Raw genomic sequence first — 22,521 nt, forward strand, 5'->3', positions numbered from 1 at the left:
AGAGCAGAGAGCCTGATGTGGGACTCGATCCCAGGACCCTGAGATCATGACCTGAGCTGAAGGCTGAGGCTCAACCCACTGAGCCACCCAGGTGCCCCCCATAATCTGCCTTTAAAAATATATATATTTATTTATTTAAGAGAAAGCGTGAGCATGAGAGAGACAGCATGAGCAGGGGGAGAGGGAGAAGGAGAGGCAGGCTCCCCACTAAGAAGGGAGCCTGACGTGGGGCTTCATCCCAGGACCCTGGGATCAGGACCTGAGCCGAAGGCAGATGCCAACCAACTAAGCCACGGAGGCACCCCCATAATCTGCCTTTTTGACCCCAATGATTTGTGTCTCTCCTACATGCAAAATACTCTGGCCTTCCCCTAAGGCCCTAAAAGTCTCATCCTATCAGGTCATCAACCTGAAATCCTGAATTTTGTCACTTTAGTCAAGTTCTGATGAAAACAGGGCTTCTTGGAAGGAGTTCCTTAGCTGTCCTCACCAGATGCAGTACTGCTTTATCCAAACACTGCAAATGAGAGACAACAAGTTATCTGTTCTCTATCTATCCGACACACAGGCAGGCCCATGGTAACTGCTGTGGACCTTCCTCCTCACATAGGGAGGAAACAGGCACACAGGAGCCACTGTCTGTAGCAATTCTGAAATCAAGCAGTTCTATGATTTAGATCAGACTTAGGAATACTTCTCTGTGGGTCTTGGTTCTGTCCTCTGAATCATCCTTCCTTACTCATGAAAGGTGACCAGTGTTTGCAGCTGAGGGGTTGTTTCAGCCCATTTCCTAAACGATTGCTCACGTTAAGGAATCTACAGTTCTCTTCTCACTTTATATCGTCCCTCTCCCTTTCAAATGTCAGCATTTGAGTTTGTGACACATGGTTTAGACCAAGTTCTTGTAGGGAAAAATGAAATCTGTATTCAGGGAACTTTTTAGGAGTTCAGAATGACCAAAACGTTGAGTGTTCCCTGGGTTTCTCTCTGCTAGAATGTCTAAACACATACCCACAGTTATTCTAGAGCTGTGTGTCAGCCCTCATTTCTGACTGTGTGAACCTCTAGGGCAGGGCCTATTTCTCAAGAAGAAATAGACAAATCCATTAAGCTGAGCTATTTTAATATAGCTCTCTCAGTAACTGATAGAAATAAAAACATCAATAAAGACACAGGAAATTTGAATAACATGCTTCAGAATTTTGACCTGATTGACATAATAGAATACTGGATCCAGGGTGCCTGGGTGTCTCAGTGGGTTAAAGCCTCTTCCTTCGGCTCAGGTCATGATCCCAGGGTCCTGGGATCAAGCCCCACATCAGGCTCTCTGCTCAGCGGGGAGCTGCTTCCTCCTCTCTCTCTCTCTGCCTGCCTCTCTGCCTACTTGTGATCTCTCTCTCTCTCTCTGTCAAATAAATAAATAAATCTTTAAAAAAAAGAACACTGGATCCAATAACTATAGAATGCATATTCTTTTCAAGTGCATATTGAATATTTATTGATATGCTCAGCCATAATGTAAGTCTAACCAAATTTCAAAAGGCTAAAATTGTATAGAGTATGTTCAATGACCACAGTTGGATTACACTAATCATCAAAATCAAAAAGAAAACTAGAAAATTTCAAAATATTTGGAAATTGAACAGCACACTAGTAAATAATCCAAAGGTCAAAAAAGAAATCACAATAGAAAGTAGAAAATATTTGATTCAAATGGCAATGAAAGTATAATATGTTAAAACCTGTAGAATGTAGCTAAAGCCATGTTTAGAGTGAAATTTGTGGCTTTAAATGAATATATTTCCCAAAAAATGGCTGAAAATAAACTATCTAAATATCTACCTCAAGCAGTTAGGAAAAACATTCAGAAATTAAATCCAAATGAACTAAAAGGAAGAAAATAACGTTGACAGGATAAGTTAATAAAATAGAAAATGAAGATATGAGGGCACCTGGGTGGCTCAGCTGGTTAAGTGTCTGCCTTCAGCTCAGGTCATGATCCCAGGGTCCTGGGATGGAGCACTGCATTAGGCTCCTTGCTCAGTGGGGAGTCTGTTTCTCCCTCTCTCTCTGTGTCTCTGTCCCTACTTGTGCTCTCTCTCTCTCTCTCTCAAATAAGTAAGTAAAGTCTTAAAAAAAAAAAAGAAAAAAAAAGAAAAAGGGGGCACCTGGGTGGCTCAGTCATTAAGCTGATCTGCCTTTGGCTCAGATCATGATCCCAGGGTCCTGGGATCAAGCCCCGCATGGGGCTCCCTGCTCAATGGTAAGCCTGCTTCTTCCTCTCCCTCTCCCCGACTTGTATTCTCCCTCTTACTGTCTCTCTCTGTCAAATAAATAAATAAAATCTTAAAAAAAAAAAGAAAAAGAAAATGAAGTATGAAAGAGAGGTATCAAAGAACCAAAAGTTAATTCTCTGATAAAACTACTAAAATTGAAAAACTTTTGGCTAGACAGATGAAGGACAAAAAGAGGAGACACAATTATCACTTTAGAAATGAAGAATGCCATGACTACAGATCCCACATGAATCAAAAAGACAGTGAGAGGATAAATAACTATATCCCAACAAACTTGAAATTTGAATGATGTGAACAGATAACTAGAAAAGCAAAACCCACCAAAACTGACACAGGAAGAAATAGGAAAACCGAGTAGTCCTATTTCTATTAAAGAAATTGAATTTTTTATTTATAAAAACCTTCTTACGAAGAAAACTCCAGGTCCAGGTGCTTCCAGAGAATAGAGAAAGTAGGAGTGCTTCTCAGCTTATTTTATGTGATCAGCATTACCTAGACACAAAAACCTAACAAGGGCATTATAAGGAAGGGAAATTAGAGGCCAAAAAAAGATGGAAAGTTCTAAACAAAATATCAGCAAGCCAAACCCAAAGATCTAAAAGTAAGATAATACTACACAACCAAGTTGTGTTAACTCCAAGGATATAAAGTTGATCTGACATTTGAAAATTAATCAATATAACTCTCCACTTAACAGAATAAAGTTAGGAAAACCATAGGATCATATCAAGAGACGTAGAAAAATTTATAAAAGTCACCACCCATTTATGATAAAAACTTTTCAAACTGGGGCGCCTGGGTGGCTCAGTGGGTTAAAGCCTCTGCCTTCGGCTCAGGTCATGATCTCAGGGTCGTGGGATCGAGCCCCGCATCGGGCTCTCTGCTCAGTGGAGAGCCTGCTTCCTCCTCTCTCTCTCTCTCTGCCTGCCTCTCTGCCTACTTGTGATCTCTCTCTCTCTGTCAAATAAATAAATAAAATCTTTAAAAAAAAAAAACTTTTCAAACTAAGAACAGAAGGGAACTTCCTTCATCTGATAAAGGACATGCACAAAAAAAAACCCCACATCCAACATCATACTTACTGATGAAATATAAAAACCTTTCCTCCTGAGATGGGAATGAGAAAAGTGTGCCCACTACCACCCCTTCTATTCAACATTGTGCTGTCCCTTGTGAAATAACAAGAAGGAGTGTAGAATTAGAAAAAAATAATAATTAAAATTATAATTATTTGAGGTCAGGGGCTTGGCTTGATTCTTCCGCTGGGTCCTGGCACAGAGTAGATGTTTGGTTGGTGGGTAATTGTTGAGTGGACAGATGAGCAATGGATGGACAAAGAGAATGTTAAGTACTGGGGCCCTAAGGTAGGGTGCTATACTACAGGGGCACTGGCCACTACGTAATCAACAGAAAAAATAAAACAACAGTGAATTGCACATGGTGAAATTTTTTATTGATAAAAAAATTGGTGGAAGAATCAGGGAAATCTTCCCGATATAAAATACAGGTCAGCAAAGTCTTGGCCACCGTGTCCATTTCTTTTTTCTCTCTAGAAGCTTCAGTAGAGAGGTAAAGATATTTGGCCCTGCTTTGACCCTAAGGATTTTTAAAAATCCTTAAATTTTTTTTTTAATTTTAAGGATACTTATTTTATTTTGCCATATTTAAAAAAGATTTATCCACTTATTTTTTTAAAAGATTTTTATTTATTTATTTGACAGACAGAGATCACAAGTAGGCAGAGAGGCAGGCAGAGAGAGAGGAGGAAGTAGGCTCCCCACTTGAGCAGAGAGCCCAATGCGGGGCTTGATCCCAGGACCCCGAGATCATGACCTGAGCCGAAGGCAGAGGCTTTAACCCACTGAGCCACCCAGGCGCCCCTATCCACTTATTCTTAAAAAGGATTTTATTTATTTCTTTGAGATAGAGAATGAGACAGAGAACACGAATGGTTGGGGGGACAGAGGGAGAGGGAGAAGCAGGCTCCCCATTGAGCAGGGAACCCAATGGGGGACTTGATCCCAAGATCCCAGGATCACGACCTGAGCTGAATACAGATGCTTAACCAATGGATCCACCCAGGCACCCCTAATTTACTTATTTTAGAGAGAGAGAAGGAGAGAAACAGAGCATGTAGTGGGGAAGTGCAGAGAAAAAGGGGGAGAGAGAGAATCCCAAGCAGACTCCCCGCTTAAGTACAGAGCTGGAAGGGGGCTCAATCCCACAACCCCAGGATCATGACCTGAACTGAAATCAAGAGTTGGCCGCTTAACTGACTGAGCCACCCAGGAGCCCCTAAAGATTTTTATTTTTAAGTAATCTCTGCATCCAATGGGGGGCTCAAACTCACAATCCCGAGATCAAGAGTCACATGCTCTACCAACTGAGCCAGCCAGGTGGCCTGAACCTATGGATGCTTTTGTCTTGTATTTATGAATACAGATTTTTTTGGTCAAGATTTTATTTATTTATTTATTTACTTATTTACTTACTTATTTATTTGACAGAAAGAGAGAGAGAGAGCATGAGCACAAGCTAGGGGAGAAGCAGGCAGAGGGAGAGGGAGAAGCAGGCTCCCCACTGAGCAGGGAGCCTGATGCAGGGCTCTATCCCTTGACCCTGGGATCATAACCTGAGGTTAATTGTCTGAGCTACCCAGGTGCCCCATGAATACAGATTTTTGATGAAATTATATTATATTGATTACTTTTCACTGAGAAAATATTTCCCAGGACAAATCCCATTAAGTCAGTTCAATACCTTTGATTTTTCTACACAGCTATTAAATCTATTTCCAACCTTTTCATTTTCTCTTAAATTGAGCTATAATTATCTTCATCTGAAAAATAATTTTCCGTATAAATTGCATAATGATGACTTGTGTTATCAGTCAATTTAAAAAATCCATATCACAGTTTAATAATTATAGCTCCTGCCATTGTAAGTTATCTTTTGTGGTCATTATTTCTATATTCTATGAAGTTACTTTTCCTGGGATGAGTTTTGCAGATCCACATTTTGTCAAGAAGACTTACTTGATTTTTTCATCAATTTTTAGTCAAGGAGTAATTTCACTGTGTGCAATTTAGATGTTGCCATTTTTATTTTTCCTGTTGATTATATAGTGGGTATGAATCTTACTTCCCAAAGTTAAGGAAGTAAAAAATGACATATTTATTCATTTTAAATCAAATTAAGTCCAATTCAGAACTTAAATTACATGGGGTCCTTCCCTTGCAAAGGATCCAATCTTTTGTAGAGAAAAATATTTCATGAGTCCCCTCCCATGCTTAATGGGTACCAAGGTAATTCAGTCTACCATATGCTGTTCCTCCTCCACCTCTAGAGAGTAGGCCACCCATACGTCCAAGCTCCAGACCTTCCTAGCTCTGGCAATCTCTTCTCTTTCGCTACTCTCAAAGGCATTGGCTCCTTCATGACCTTTCCAGAAAATAGCCTCCCAAGCCTTCTTGGGTGAGAAGCAGACAAATTTCTTTTCCTGTTAATTCCTTTAGGTTAGGATTAAGTATCTCAAGAGCAGTTTAGGAGAAAACAAAATGCCTAGAAGAAAATGTGAGAGCTGGGAGGGATGCATTTGGTGGAGGAGCACAAATTTCTCCTCTTTGAAATTAGTTTTGACTGTCAAAGGGTGATTGTCCACAATATATGAAGACTTTCTAAAATTAGAGAAAAAAGGAACCCCCCTTAAGACCACAATGGGATGGACTAGTGGGTACACAGGTGGTTGGTATTCTACTCTCAGAACTTTTCCATGTCTTTCATTTCATTAACAACATGGCATGTCATAGGTATTTGGACAGAGCCTCAGTCTTTGTGGGTATCCTGACTTCTAGGCTTCCCCCACGCCCCCCACCCCCACGGGATTTCCTGCCTCAGTCCTGCTCTCTCTGCTCTGATTTGCTTACCTAAAGTGTATTCTATGAGAAGTGCCAATATCACTCCATCCTGAAACAACTTCTCTTCTGTCTGATCTTGTCCACTTTGCTATATCCATCCTTGCTACCCACGAGTGCCTCCTGCCAACCTTTCTAGAGATTTTGTCCTCCATAAGGAACCAAAACAATTCAGTTGTAAACAAAACAAAACAAAACAAAAATGCAAAATCCTTGTCTCTATACAGAGTTGTAGGACTAAAGAGAAATTTACCTGAGACTCTTATAACAGCCCTGTAGGGTGTGTATGAATATCCACATTTTGCAGAAAAATGAAATAACTTGCCCGAGGTCACACAACCTCTGGGAATGGAGATGGGGAGGAGGATTGGAATTCAATTCTCTCTGGCTTGTCAGTCTCTGCCAGCTGCATACCATTACCTTTTCAGCCCCACACTCCAATAAAAATTTCTATCACAGGGGCGCCTGGGTGGCTCACTGGGTTAGGCCTCTGCCTTCAGCTCAGGTCATGATCCCAGAGTCCTGGGATCAAGCCTCGCATCAGGCTCTCTGCTCAGCAGGGAACCTGCTTTCTCCTCTTTCCCTCTGCCTGCCTCTCTGCCTACTTATGATCTTGTCAAGTAAATAAATAAAATCTTAAAAAAAAAAATTCCTGTCACAAACACAAGTCCCCAGTCTTTGTCATCCCTTCCTACATACTCTACATTCTAGTCCAGTTACTTGGGACAGAGGTTCTTAACCTGGGGCCTGAGAGGCCAGTGGGCTGTGATCTTGGATGGAAAAGTTACATTTTTTTTTTTAAGTAATAAGCTTCACGCCTTGCGTAGAGTTGAACATGAAGCTCAAACTCACAACCCTGAGATCAAGACCCCAGCTGAGATCAAGACCTGAGCCAAGATCAAGAGTTGGACACTTAACCAACTGAACTACCTGGGAGAACTACCTTTTATATTCATTAATCTTTATAGAAATTAGTTTTTCTTTCCACTTTGAATATAGGTAACAAACCACAGAAATAGCAGTACCCGTGACTTCGTCATCAACAGAAATCACAGATGTTCCCCATCACATTGCAGTTGTTGCAAAACATCTTGGAATACTGTTTGTGTTTGTTCATCACCACTTGGAAATTGTGCAATTATTAGACAGGCAGTGAGATCTTATTATTTAATTTGTTAATGAATATATGTATTACTGATGAGATTTTAAAATATCTTGATAACTGTATTTCAGTGTAAATGGTTTCCTTTTCTCGTGTTTAAGTTATGCACTTAAAATCATTATTTTGAGAGGGGCTTCATAGGCTTCACCAGCCTGCCTAAAGGGTCCAAGGCACAAAAAAGGTTGGGAACCCCTGACTTAAGTTTTCCTGAGCTCAGGGGAGGCTTCCTCTGCCCCCAACATGCTCCTTCACTGTCTGCTGTCTTCATCCTTCACAGTATAATTCGAGAGTTTCCGCTTTGGTAAACTTGCCAAAAGGACCTCAGTCCAGAGTGGAACTTCATAATTACAGGGCCAGTGACCCCTCTCTTGGCCGCCGTTCCTTCCAAACCCCTGGCAGCCATTGCAGGAGTTCCTTTGTGGAAATCCTTGTTTCTTTGGCAATGCAAGATTTGCTTTGCTTGTGATCCTTTATAGAGTCAGAAGCTGGAGAAGGGTCTTGCTGAGGCTCCAGGTATGAGAACCTTGACTTCTTGGGGGCTCAGGTGACTGTGGACAGCATGGGGCAGGGGAGAGGACCCATCTCTCCTCTTCTGAATGGAATCTGGTGCTTTCCTGGAGCCTGTGGCTGAGCTACGGGAACATCAACACAGGGCACAGGGGAGCTAGGCCAGGGCAGAGAGGTCATGGAGATTACATAAGGACATCTTTTGTTCTCTTAGACCTTGAATTTCATGAAATCTTGCCTGTTTGGCACACAGAATCTGATATCATGTCTGGCAAATAGTGGGTACTCAGGAAAAGCCTGATGAATGAATGAATGAATGAATGAATATGAGATTATACCTGTGTGTGTGGGTGAACAGTTGGAAGGGCTTTGTAGGGGCTAAAGTCCTGTGCGATGAATTTATATTCATTCACGGGACAAATATTCCTGAATGATTACTTCATGCCTGGCCCTGTTGCTGTGCTGGGGACACAACTGTAAACTAAATAAAAATCCTGGAACCTCCTGGAGCTTATAATGTCTTGAGGAGAATTTGTAGGTGGTAACCCTGGGCTTCTACTTGACCTCTTGGCCTGGGTTAGGCTTTCCCTCTAGGTTCCCACAGCCCCCTTCTTTCTCCCACTATAGCACTGATCACACTGAGATGTAACTGTTCCCCTAGACTGCGAGCAAAGGTCTGGCGGTCAATACTTTAAAGTAGGAGTCAGTACCTTATGCTCAGTGAATAATGACTAAGTATACAACACTGTCCATCTTCTTCCATGGGGGTCCATGGCCCCACCCGCCCAGAGGAAATTCAGCTTTTCTGGGAATAACAGTACTTTTGTTCTTCCTCTCTTTCTGGAAAACTTTCCAACCTTCTAGTTGAAATGAAAATTGGGAGCTCCTTCTTTTCCCTTCCCCCACCATACAAACATCACCCAAATAAAAAGAAAGAAAAGCTCTCTATTGCCCTCTGGACAAGGCAGTTATGAAATTCCTGGGTCAGGCACTGCATGTTCCATGAATTAACTCATTTCACCCTATAAAGGAGATGATATTAGTCACATCCTACTGTGGAAGACATGAAGTTTCAAAGAGGACAAATGATTTTCCCAGTGTTGTAGCCTTTAAGTGACTGAGCTAGGATATGAACCCAGATCTGGTCTCCTTTGTCTGTGCACTTCGTATGACACCAGAATTCTTCCTGCTCTTTTGAAGTATGGGCCATTCCAGGAGACGCGTCAAGAACTAAGAGTTAAAAAGAGAAAGGGCACAGGTTCGAAGACAATGGACATTAACACAAATTTTTCATAGCTGCTGTTAGAGTGGACAAATTAAGTGGAACTGATAAATATTTCCCAATATATATAATCTTCTGAATCTATGGGGGTGTGTCTCAAAATATTTGCTAATTACTTGATTACTTAGCTTTCCAGCTTCACTGCTATATTGGTCTCCTAGGACTACCTTAACAAATTACTGCAAGCTGGTGGTTTCAAACAACAGAAATTTATTCTTTCAGAGTTGAGAGGCCAGATGTCCGAAATCAGGGTGTTAGCAAGGTTGGTTCCTCCGGGAGGCTGAGGGAGAATCCTTCTCTGCTTCCCTTCTTTTAGTGGCTGCTGGTGGTCCTAGGTGTTTCTTAGCTTGGGGCTGCGTGACTAATCTCTGCCTTTCTTTTCTTTCTTTCCTTTTTTTTTTTTTTTAAGATTTTATTTATTTATTTGACAGAGATCACAGTAGGCAGAGAGGCAGGCAGAGAGAGAGAGGGGGAAGCAGGCTCCCTGCTGAGCAGAGAGCCAATGCGGGGCTCGATCCCAGGACCCTGGGACCACGACCAGAGCTGAAGGCAGAGGCTTTAATCCACTGAGCCACCCAGGCGCCCCTCTCTGCCTTTTTCTTCACATGGACTTCCCATTCAGTGTCTCTGTGTCTCAAACCTCTTTTCTCTCATAAAGACAGCTCTGCTCAGTGGATTTAGGGCCCCGATAAATCCAGGATGGATCTCATCTCATCCTAAGATTTTTTTTTTAATATTAGGCTTTCCCCCCCCCCTTTTTTTTTTTAAGATTTTATTTATTTATTAGGCAGAGAGGCAGGCAGAGAGGAAGAAGCAGACTCCCCGCTGAGCAGAGAGCCCAACGTGGGGCTTCATCCCAGGACCCCAGGATCAAAACCCGAGCCGAAGACAGAGGCTTTAACCCACTGAGCCACTCAGGCACCCCATCATCCTGAGATTTTTAACAGCCAAGATTCTACCTTCTTGATTTTTAAAGATTTATTTATTTATTATTTTAGAGAAGGCAGAAGGGGCAGAAGGAGAGGGAGAGGGAAAGAGAGAGAATCTCAAACAGACTCCCCGCTGAATGAAGAGCCCAACATGGGGCTTGATCTCGCGACCCTGAGATCATGACCTGAGTTGAAATCAAGAGTCTGGTACGAGGGTTAAAACTGGATTATCTTTTTGGGAGACACAGTTTAACTCACTATAATTGGAATGCTTTTTTTGTTTTTTTAAGTTTATGAACTTGAGTGACTTTATGTAAAAAATTATCCTAAACATAAACTTTCCTGCTAATTCTCTTCTGGTCTTTGTTTTTTTTTTTAAGATTTTATTTATTTATTTGACAGACAGAGATTACAAGCAGGCAGAGAGACAGTCAGAGAGAGGAGGAAGCAGGCTCCCTGCTGAGCAGAGAGCCCGATGTGGGACTCGATCCCAGGAACCTGAGATCACGACCTGAGCTGAAGGCAGCGGCTTAACCCACTGAGCCACCCAGGCGCCCTCTTCTGGTCTTTGTCAATAACAATCCTCACTTCAGCTTTTCAGAACCTGCAAAACATCTGGTACCTTAATTCTTTTACCTGCCCTGGGGCGAGGGAAGGTTGTGCAAGGTCAGCCATTTTATGGATAAGAAAACAGGTGTAGGGGGTGCCTGGGTGGCTCAGTGGGTTAAAGCCTCTGCCTTCAGCTCAGATCATGATCTCAGGGTTCTGGGATCGAGCCCCATATCGGGCCCCCCCCCCAGCCCCGCCTCTCTGCCTACTTGTGATCTCTGTCTGTAAATAAGTAAATAAAATCTTAAAAAAAAAAAAAAGAAAACAGGTGTAGGAGGGGAAGTGATTTCACCTCCAGTCCTGGTTGAGTTAGGATTTGGACCCAGAATGTCAAGGCTCTTTTCTTCAACTGCCTGCTGCTTCATGGAAGTTTCAGGAGCTGTAATTGGTTTGTGCAGATTTATTTATGATTTACCTTTGCCTTAATTTTTTAAAAGATTTTATTTACTTATTTGACAGAGAGAGATCACAAGTAGGCAGAGAGGCAGGCAGAGAGAGAGGGGGAACCATGCTCCCTGCTGAGCAGAGAGCCCGATGCAGGGCTCCATCCCAGGACCCTGAGATCATGACTTGAGCCAAAGGCAGAGGCTCAACCCAGTGAGCCACCCAGGCGCCCCTGCCTTAATTTTATTTAATGTGCATTTTCCCCTTGTCCTTTAAAAAAACTCTTTCCCCCAGCTTTATTGATATTTCCCTTGTCATTTTATTCTATTTATTTATTTTTAAAGATTTTATTTATTTATTTGACAGGGAAAGAGAGAGCACAAGCAGGAAGAAGAACAGGCAGAGGGAGAGGGAGAAGCAGACTCCCTGGTGAGCAGGGAGCCTGATGCAGGGCTGGATCCCAGAACCCCAGGATCATGACCTAAGCCAGAGGCAGACGCTTAATGGATTGAGCCACTCAGGCGCCCCTACCCGGTCATTTTAATTGATTAATTACCATGGTAATTAATTAGTTTTATAAATAAACTTCCTTAGTTTTTTAAAAAGATTTTATTTATTTTTTAAGATTTTATTTATTTATTTGACAGAGAGAGAACACAGTGAGAGGGAACATAAGCAGGGGGAGTGGGAGAGAGAGAAGCAGTCTTCCTGCTGATGTGGGGCTTGATGCCCGGACCCTGGGATCATCACCTGAGCCGAAGGCAGCTGCTTAATGACTGAGCCACCCAGGTGTCCCTAAGATTTTATTTTATTTTTTATTTTTTTTTAAGATTTTATTTATTTATTTGACAGAGATCACAAGTAGGCAGAGAAGCAGGCAGAGAGAGAGAGGGGGAAGCATGCTCCCCACTGAGCAGAGAGCCCGATGCGGGGCTCGATCCCAGGACCCTGAGATCATGACCTGAGCCGAAGGCAGAGGCTTTAACCCACTGAGCCACCCAGGTGCCCCTAAGATTTTATTTTATTTTATTTATTTATTTTTTTAAATTTAAATTTTATTATTATTTTTTTAAACATATATTTTTATCCCCAGGGGTACAGGTCTGTGAATCGCCAGGTTTACACATTTCACAGCACTTACCATAGCACATACCCTCCCCAATGTCCATAACCCCACCCCCCCCTTAAGATCTTATTTTTAAGTGATCTCTACACTGAGTGTGGGGTTCAAACTCATAATCCTGAGATCCTGAGTCACAGGCTCTATCAATTGAGCCAGCCAGGTGCCCCTAACTGAGTGATGTATTCATTCATTCAATCACTATTTATGGAAGCCTTACACTTGTAGAAGCCCAAGGCCGAACTGATTTAGGTGGGCCACAGAGAAGCAGACCACCTTGGTCTTTGTCCTTGAGGATGGTAAACAGACAGTGAACATATAGTGCGAGCAGTCTATGGGAGCCCAGTAGGCTTCTAACCTAGCCCGGGGGTCAGGAGAGACTTCCTGAAGTCTGACTTGGGTCTTAAAGAATAGATGGGCAGGCTGTAATCTTATTCCCCTATTGGTTGTTAGAATTACATATTAGGATGGTCATTCGACACCCATGTATTGAATGTTATTATGTTACTCATTCTCTAGCACTCTGACAAAGTGCAAAACAGGTTCATATAACAGCCTGCATCACAAATGGCAGTAACTTCCACTTGCCCAGGATTTGGTCATTTACACACCATTTTCACACTCCTTGTCTCATTTGCTGTTATAAAAATCTCTTGTTAATACATATTTAAAACCTTTAATTTCCAGTATAATTAACATACAGTATCTATTAGTTTCAGGTGTACCATATAGTCATTCAACGATTCTATGTATTGCTCCGTGCTCATCACCGTAAGTGTGCTCTTAATTCCCTTCACCTGTTTCACCCATCCCCCACCCACCTCCCCTCTGGTAACCATCAGTTTGTTCTCTAGAGTTAAAATCCTGTTTTGTTTGTTTTGTTTCCTAAATTCCACATACGAGTGAAATCCTTTGGTGTTTATCTTTCTCTGACGGACGTATTTCACTGAGCTTTATACTGTTTAGATCCATCCATGTTGCTGCAAATGGCAAGATTTCATTCTTTTTTTATGGCTGAGTACTATTCCATTGTATATATATACCACATCTTCTTTATCCATTCATTTATCAGTGAATGACATTTATCAATGACACTTGAGCTGCTTCCATATTTTGGTTATTATAAATAATACTGCAATAAACATGGGGTGCATATGTCTTTTTGAATCAGTGTTTTTATTTTTATTTTCTTTGAGAAAGTACCCAGCAGTGGAATTACTGGATTGTACAGTAATTCTGTTTTTAATTTACAAAAGCTCTTTGTGGATGCTTTGTTTATATTCATGTATTTCTCTCAATTGTCTTAGCTAAACTAAAAAATCATTTAATTTTCCATTAAGATGATTGCAAAAGTTAAAAATTAAGTAACATAACTTTGGAACTTATAAACATTCAAATTATGCTGAGTGTTAAACCAGGACCAGGTTTCTGATCCTAATTTGGCTTCTTTTTCTGTCTCTCTGAGTCTCAATTTTCTCTACTAGAAAGTGGGCATGTGAAGGAAATTTAGGCTGAAGGATTAAATGAGATAATGGATCTTAGATGCCAGCACAGTACCTGGCTCGTTAAAGATTGGTTTTCCTAACATGGTCTCTAATGTCCATTTTTCCTGCAACTCTTTTTTTTTTTTTTTAAAGATTTTATTTACTTATTTGACAGAGAGAGAGAGAGAGAGAGGGAGAGCAGGAACACAAGCAGGGGAAATGGGAGAGGGAAAGCAGGCTTCCCACCGAGCAGGGAGCCTGACATGGGGCTCCATCCCAGGACCCTGGGATCATGACCTGAGCCAAAGGCAAACGCTTAACAACTGAACCACCCAGGCATCTCTTTCCTGCAATTCTAAAGCAATTCTTTTTGTTTGTTTGTTTTTAAAGATTTATTTATTTTAGGGATGACTGTGTGGCTCAGTCTGTTAAGCATCTGCCTTTGGCTCAGGTCATGATCCCAGGGTCCTGCCATGGAGTCCCACATCGGGCTCCTGCCTCAGCAGGGAGGCTGCTTCTCCCTCTGCCTGCCTCTCCACCTGCTTGTGCTCTCTCTCTCTCTCTCCCTCTGACAAATAAATAAAATAAAATCTTAAAAAGATTTATTTATTTGAAAGACAGAGAGAGGGAGCAAGCAGGGAGAGGGGCAGAGGGAGAGAGAGAATCCTGACGCAGATTCCCTGCTGAGCATGGAGCCCAACATGGGGCTTGGTCCCAGGACCCTGAGATCATGACCTGAGCCGAAATCAGGAGTGGGCTGCTTAATCAACTGAGCCACCCAGGCAACCCTAAAGCAATTCTTTTTTTTTTTTTTTTAAGATTTTTTATTTATTTATTTGACAGAGAGAGATCACAGCAGACAGAGGCAGGCAGAGAGAGAGAGGGGGGACGCAGGCTCCCCGCTGAGCAGAGAGCCCGATGCGGGACTCGATCCCAGGATCCGGAGATCACAACCCGAGCTGAAGGCAGCGGCCCAACCCACTGAGCCACCCAGGCGTCCCCCCTAAAGCAATTCTCAAAGTAATAGTCCAGCTCACACATATGTGTCAATGCTCTTAAAGAGATGCTCTGAGAGAAAAAGGGAGCTCAAACACTCATTAACATAGCTGATACAAAACCATCTCACAATCCCAGTTAATCAGATAGTAATAGGCAAAGGTTAGTGTTTTGACATTTTGTTTTTTTTGTCATTTTGCTCCTGAGTTTGTTTGGGTTGGGTTGCAGAGGAAAAAAAAAAAAAAAAGATGTGGTAGAAGTAATGAGCCCAAAATAAAACTGAAAATGGCTAAAACTACATGTGGTAAAAATTTATTATGGATGGAAAAGCAAACTGAATGATCCCATCTTTGTTGGTAGTATTAAACATTGCAAAGTTGACTCCTGGGGAAATTCCACTTGGTGGAAATAATCGACACAAAATAAAAATGACAATGGTTCAAATCTCTTCCAGGAAAAGGTGGAATTGGTGGAAATAATGACTAGAAACTTCAAAATAGCTGAAGGAATAATCAGGAAAAATCGATAAAGATAAAAAATAACTGATGAATCTAATCTTTCTTATAAAATTAATAGAAAAAATATATCTTGATGAAAATTCAATAAAGAAAAAAATTCAGAAAAATCAGAAATTGTTTTTGCTATATGGAAAGTTTATCAAGGGCTAAAATTGACTTAATAGAGTTGATTCCTGAAATACTTTAATAATTTCATTAATAATGGTATAATTCTGAGTAAACAGTTTACCTGCCAACACTTGGCAGGGTTTTGGAGAGAGAATCGTCCAATTAGATGAAGGGTTTGGGCTATAAATGCCACTTTACAGTTTTCAAAGCACTTTTATACTCATTGCTTTATTGGATTCTCCTAATAAACTTTTCAGGTGACAGGGCATGAATCATTCCTTCCAATTTACAGATGTAAACACCGAGATTCAGAAAAGTTAAGAGATTTACTAAAGGTCACCCAGCATGTTCATAGCAAGGTCTGATTTATCATCTGATTCCCAGATTCCTAGTCTGGTAAACTTCCTCATACCTAGGCACCTAACTCTAATAATGCTTTACTGCTTGCCAGATTAGATCCATTCTAATTCTGATCTTCACCTAGTCCCCATTTTGTGCCAGTAGGAGAAGTGGGAAAAAGGAGGAGAGGGAGTAAAGAGAGAAGAGGGTGTGGCCGATGCAACACTTAGAGAGGGGAAGGGACTTGCCGGTCACATAGTCAACATATCATAGGTACTTTTCTTATTCTCAGAAAAGGGAGCAGAGGGGCTAGGATTTTGGGGGGAGGTGTGGGTGGACTGGTATTTTAAGGCTGGGCTAATAGGTTGAAAAATGAGATAGGCAGTTTGAAAATGACAGTGCCTGATATACTTGGGGAAAGTGAGTCATAAGGAATAGGAGTGTAGCTAGAGTAGGTGGAGTGAAGCTGAAGAGATTGGCTGCAGCAGGGCTGTGGACCGCATTAACCTTTGATATTGGAAAGCTGGCCTTTCTCAGGTAGGCCTGCTGTTCTCCAGTGGGCTGGCTAGTGAAGCTTGAATGTTTTGGTCTTCAGAACATCAAGGAATAATGACTTATAAAATCTAAAAATACTGTAATTGGATACAGGATTTATGCTACATCAGAGATCGTCTGATGCCATATTCCATGTTAGGAGAGCTGGACACAGAAGAAGGCAAATTATGTTTTTGTATAAGACTTACTTACTCTATCTATAGACAATGTTTTGTTTAAGTAAAGCTTTGCAGACCCTTTACAATAATTCTGTTCCTCCCTCCTCACTCCCCAACTCCACAGAGATATTTGGCCCACAGATTAAAACCAGTGCTATAAGATTTCAGATACAAGGAAGATCAATGTGCCTAAAATATGTTCTAGGGAAGGTAGGACTTTGGCTTGAGTTTCAAGAATGAAGAGAAAAGGAGGAAATGGCTATGGAAAGACCAGAAGGAGGAAAATTTTGAGAATAGACAATGAAAATAGAGAACATTCTTTGTACTGATTTAACGGTCCTTTATGAATTGTAAGTTACCACCATTATTTGTTTTAATAGTGGAACTGTTGAGCTCACAGAAAAACCAGACAGGCCTCATCCTGAAGCACCACTGAGGGCAATAGGAACCCATGATAAGCTTTTTAGGAAGCAAAGTATGGTTGTTGGATTTGGAAATTACATTTTTTGAAAATAGTCTTATAACTTAAACTATGTGCTCTTTTTAAACCATTTAGGCAGTAAGAGAATGAAAATACTTGAAATCTGACACCCTTTCCTTCAAGATAATCACTAATAATATTTTGAGGAACCTCTTTCCTGAAATCCCTTTGCTTATAGAATATCCTCTCACACATCACATAAATTATACCATTTTAAACGTTTTGTAATCAATTTGTTTCCCTCGAGAATAAATTGTGATAGCTTTTCGTGTCAATAAATAGATCTATATCATTATTTTGAATAGCTGCTCACTACTGCATTGTTTGTATATATAATTTAACTAGCCCTTATTGACGGACATTTACATTACCCCTGTAATCAGCAATCCCATATAACCACCTTGTGCATTCATCTTTCCTAAAATGTTTCATTCTCTTTTTAAGGTAAAAATTGGAAAGTAAATGGAGCAGGGTCAAGAAGTATTTTCTTTTCACATTTGGATTTCAGTTGCCAAATTGTCCTCTGAATTGCAAGGAGACCAGGAAGAAGCTGCTGCATTAGTTCTGGTGTGACAGTGGCAACGGGGATGGCGAAGAGAATACAGACTCAGGTGATCTATCCCATCTAGGCCTCTTCTCAGTGGGTTGGCATATTCCCACCCTTTTTCTTCTCTTTCACTTCTTTCCTTAACATGGAGGAAGAACTGAGAACTGCATCTCCCAGCATTTCGCAAGCACCACACCCCCTGGGAACTGTAGTACCGCGTTTTGAGAAGGGTCCGGAAGAAGGGCGGGAGACTGTGGGGCATGCTGGGAAATGTAGTCTAGCAGGGACGAAGGCGGGGATGTATGTCCGAGCGTAAAGAGGTTGGAGACGCTGCAAACATTGCTACTTGGAGCAGAGAGCACTTAACTTTCCTCACAAGTGGTCTCTGAGCCCACAAAAGCCGCCAGCGGATGGCGGATTTTACTTCATTGTCCGTAACCAGGAAGGGTTCGGCCCCTCGGTATAAGGCGCGCGGCTGCCAGCGCAGGCCGCGCAGGCCACGCGCGGGCCCGAGCAGGGCATGCTGGGAATTGTGGTCCCGGCGGGCTGAGGCTGTGGGACGTGTCGCGGCGCCGCGCAGGCTCCTCCTTCCCCGCCCTTCTTAGCGGTCCCCCGCCCCCTCCCTCCGCCTCCTCCTCCCTCTCCCTCGCCCGCAGCCGAGCGTCCCCTCCCCCCACCCGTCGGGCTCTTCGTCGGCTACTGCAGAGGATTCAGAGCCGAGTCTGAGGAGGAGGCTCCCGTTCCCTGCGCGCCATCCGCCACCTTACTGGACACGGGCGAGGGAGCGAGAGCGTCGCCACTGTAGCCTCCAGAGAAGACAAGGGCATCGCCGCCTCCGCCGTCGTCTTCGCCTGCAGCGGCTAGCCGGTGAGGAGACCGGCCCCCCTCCCCCGGTCCGCTCTCCTGGAGCCTGGGCCGGTGGTACTTATGGAGAATGAGAGTGGGGGCTGCTGAGACCCCGCGCGGGTTGGGGGAAGGGGGTTGAGGCTGCGATGGAACGGCGGGTTGGCAGGGGAGACTTGCCCTGGCGCGGGGCTGGGGGTGGGGTGAGGGTGGGACTCAAGCAGGTTGTGGGGGGCGACAAGGGAAGGGGACTTTTAATAGCGATTGACCCGATATGGGACAGGAGCGTGAGATTGGGAGGTGGGGGTGGAATTTGGGATGGTTTTGGGCGAGATAGATGATGAGAGTGGAGTGGGATGGCTTTTAATGGGGGAGGGGACTGAATGAGGGTGATGGATTTGGGGTTGGCTTGGAGCAGTTGACAGCTTCGGATCCAGCCGGGGTGCAGGGTAGGGGGATGATTTCAATACACAGTGGGATTGCAGGTTTGGATAGGACCCTGGGGGAGGGGTGTTAATTCATGAGAGTGGAATTTGGGGGTGGACTTAAGGCAGACTGATGGAGATGGTAGAGCTGGGAGTAAGGGGCTTGGCACGGGTTGAGACCTGAGCTGGAAGTGGGCGTTTGCCATCTCTGGGTGGTGGGATTTGTGGAGACTTATGGAATAGCGTGGTTTAGGAGAACAGAGGAGGTAGAATTTGGGGTTTTTCTGGGGAATGCTCATGGAGGTTGGAATAGGAGCTGTTGGGGGTGGGACTTTCAGTGAGAGGAGTGTGATGGTGAGCTGGCAGGAGGGGGGTAAATTAGAAGTTAGGCCCAGAATGGTCAGGCAGAGATTGAAATTGGAGGTGGGTACAGGAGATGGGATTTAGGGTGATTTTAGAAGGACTGGAAAAGGCATGGTGGCTCCTTGGGTGCAGGCTTGAGGCTGAGGGCTCAGAAGACGCTGCTGGGCTAGACTCACTGAAAGAATAGTGGCAGGTGGTGAACAAGGTTGGGGGATGGTATCTTAAAGAAAATGTCCCTTGGCTGAGGTGGCAGAGGGAGTTTTGGAGAAGCAGTGTCTGAGATGAACTCATAGGACTGCAGAGGTGGTTGCTGATAGTAAGGTGGCAAAGAGGCTATTTAACGGGTGGGAAACCTTGAGTTGTAGATATGGATGGGGCAGGGAGGATGGAGTGGGGCAGTGAGTAGGACTGGGAAGAGGTGCACTGGATGATTCTAGAGAGGAAGGATTCCGATGTCCTCCAAGAGACACAGGAGGGTCAGGGGTTGGACTTAAATGGACAGCTTTGGAGGCTGTGGTTGGGGGAGGAACAGTAATCAGAGGGGACTTTGTAAGGGACAGAGAAGGTGCATTAAAGACTCTTTCCTAGAGGACTTCTTAACTGTTATTTCAGTCTTTTTGTTTCATTTGTATTAATATCATTAGTAAATCAACCCTAAGGGTAAAGTTAAGAGGGGCTTCAGTTAAAGCAGAATTAAGCAGGGGAGGGTGTTTTCTATTCATTTATTATAAAAAGAAAGTTTGGGGAAAAAACCTACTCTTGAACTAAAGGTGGAGAAGATAAAACTGGAACGTGATAGATAATCTTTCTGTATGATGTCTCTGCCTTCTCTTTTCTGCCGTCCCCTTGGTGCATTTAAAAATTAGTCCTGGAATTTGGAATTAAATAGATTTGATGAGCTTGAGGTATTTAAGGGAGCATTCTTTGCTTGAGAACCCATGAATGACACTGAAAAATAGGAGGCTGAATTTATTTTCTAGTCAAGCAATGTGCACGTACGTAGAAAGAGCTTAGGCCTCCCCCCCCCCCCTTAAATTTGATTGTCTGAAGACTCCATTTATTGGTGTCCTGGTTTGCAAGGCAATTAGGCCCATCATTGTATTGCAGGCTAATAATCCTGAGATGAATCTTGGCACCACTGCTTTATGTAAACAGAGAGAAGACAGGAAACATGGAAATGTCATAAATATTCATTGGTGAAATGGTTTGGTATTGATGGAGTTTTTCATTTGATTCTCTTTGGCATTACTCGATAAGATTTAAAATAATTGGACTATATTTCTATAGATTGAATTTTCTTCTAAAGGAATTCAGGTGGTCAGAATTCTGTCATGTGGATAAATAAAGCATGTAGAATCATTTTTATTTTATTTTTTAAGGGTTGGTATTGATGTAGGCACACTGCATTAACTGCAGCAACAATGTCTCCATCTATTCATCAGCAATTTTCTTTAAAGCTTCATGATATGTTTATTCTTATGGCCGACTGGTGATGCTGGAAGGTAAAGAGGGATGTGACTAGGGGAAACAGCTTTAGGGAACCAATTTTCTGCACTTAATTGCATTAACTATGATATGTTAAACATGAAGTGGCTGTTGATTAGAGCTCAGACTGAGAAAACGTGGGGAGGGATGTAAAGAGGATAAAACTGGCATCAGCAGGATCAAATGATTCTGTTTTTGTTCAGGCTTCAGAGTTCAGCTTGTAAACAAGCCATTTTCTTTGGTTTGACAGTGGAGCACGTAAAAATGCCCAAAATTTAGGATTTTTTTCTTCTTTTTTGTAGATCCAAAATAGGCAGAATGATGGAAGGTTGGCCTTATCCTTGGAATTGAAAGTGTTTTATTATAAGGAAACTTTATTATAAAGAAGTCCAGGTTTGAGCAGTTACCTGTAATTTGATGAGAGTGTAATCTAACTAATGCAAGCATTTCTCATAACTTTGCTCTGGGGTCCAGACATTGCTTTTGTGGATCTGCAGGCTGGAGCTAGAGGTGAGATATTTATATTAAAGCTCTGGCTTTTGAAAGCTCAAAATGGAAACTAATCGCTTAGGAGAAATGTCTTAGTGGATTTTTTCCTCCTTCACAGCTATGGGCATCTGTACAGTGGAAATGTATATAAAGTGTTTGTTTGATTCTTCTGATGTTCTGGTAAGGAGAGAACAGAGGAGGTACTGGTAGGCCCCTTGGTAATGAATGGCCTGTGAATTTAGAGGTGGAGAGTCTTGAGTTCAAATTTCCCATTCCACTACTTAATAGCTAAGTGATTTCAGTAAAGTCATTAAAAACCTTTCATACTTAGTGGTAATGGTTGCACAACATTGTGAATGTACTTACTTCTCCTGAATTGTACACTTAAATATGGTTGAAATAGTAAAAACAAAAACTTTTATACTTTGCAAGGCTGTCAAGGGAAACAACACAGTTTATGCCCTAAAATAACCTTATGACCTGAAAACCCTACATATAAGAACTATTTGTTCAGTGTTTATTTACTTATTACCTGCTAAATGTCAGGGGAAATGAAAATGAACAAAAAACAGTTGTCAAGGAGTTTTCATTGTTGGGAGAGAGATGATTTAAATATAGTGAGAGGAGTGAGGCATAACTAATGTGGTGGTTAAAGATGTGGATTCTGAAGTGGGTCCACCTTCCACTGCTAGCTGTGTGACCTTAGGCACAATGGTCATATCTGTAAAGTGGGCATTAAGAGAATAATTTCATAGGATTGTTTTGAGGATTTAACAAAATAATCCATGGAAAGTATTTAACACTGTGGGTTGGTTGGTTACATAGTACACATTAAAAAATACTGTTGCAAAATATATGTTTAAAAAAATAATAAAATTTAAATTAAAAAAAATAAAAAATACTGTTGCCATTATTATGAGATAGGAAGATATTAGAATGTGCATAGCCTTGTATATCATTCCATTGAGTTTTTGGTATTATGTTCTATAATTTATTAAAGAGGGATTACTTTGGATTATCATCTCACAGTTTATCTGGATATTTTCATGTTTACATATTTGCATATTTGTAGTCTAGGAACTTTATTTTATTTTATTTTTTTTAAAGATTTTATTTATTTATTTATTTGACAAGAGAGATCACAAGTAGGCAGAGAGGCAGGCTGAGAGAGAGAGGGAAGCTGCCTCCCTGTTGAGCAAGAGCCTGATGTGGGGCTCTATCCCAGGACCCTGAGATCATGACCTGAGCTCAAGGCAGAGGCATTAACCCACTGAGCCACCCAGGCGCCCCATAGTCTAGGAACTTTAATCAGTAAAGTACTAAACATATGTCTTAGCTGTTCGCTTCCTCGTCTATAAAATAAGAAGAAAAACTGCTCTGAGGGTTTAAATGACTTGCTCAAGGTTGCACAGTAAGTGGAAGAGTCTGGGCTACAGCTCCCAAATTCTGATTTCTTAACTCTGTATCTTTTTAAATTGTGGAATTAAACCGTAAGTATAAAGTGCATATAACATACATCTTTAAGG

At 42.1% G+C, this 22,521-nt stretch overlaps 1 protein-coding gene and 1 long non-coding RNA gene across 6 annotated transcripts in view; one reads left to right on the top strand and one right to left on the bottom strand.

Moving 5' to 3' along the window:
- Window positions 1-22,521, top strand: part of FAM168A (family with sequence similarity 168 member A) — a 243,745-nt gene that overhangs the window by 24,368 nt on the left and 196,856 nt on the right. Inside the window, exon 1 of one of the 5 annotated variants that reach the window (XM_047693716.1) lies at window positions 17,985-18,257. The exons of 1 other annotated variant lie outside the window; for it this stretch is intronic. The gene's annotated coding sequence lies outside the window, so the exon portion shown is untranslated. Of the gene's footprint in view, window positions 1-17,984; window positions 18,258-22,521 lie in introns of those variants that run through there. 3 more of the 5 variants (XM_047693719.1, XM_047693721.1, XM_047693720.1) reach the window with 3 other exon arrangements.
- On the bottom strand, window positions 475-21,428 carry LOC125079968 (uncharacterized). Its single transcript, XR_007121178.1, has 3 exons — window positions 21,189-21,428; window positions 12,825-12,828; window positions 475-485 (listed from the first exon to the last, which is right to left on the bottom strand). It is a non-coding gene; the product is annotated as an uncharacterized LOC125079968 (long non-coding RNA).

The sequence above is a fragment of the Lutra lutra genome, chromosome 10 (assembly GCF_902655055.1).
Source record: "Lutra lutra chromosome 10, mLutLut1.2, whole genome shotgun sequence".
Lineage (NCBI taxonomy): Eukaryota > Metazoa > Chordata > Mammalia > Carnivora > Mustelidae > Lutra > Lutra lutra.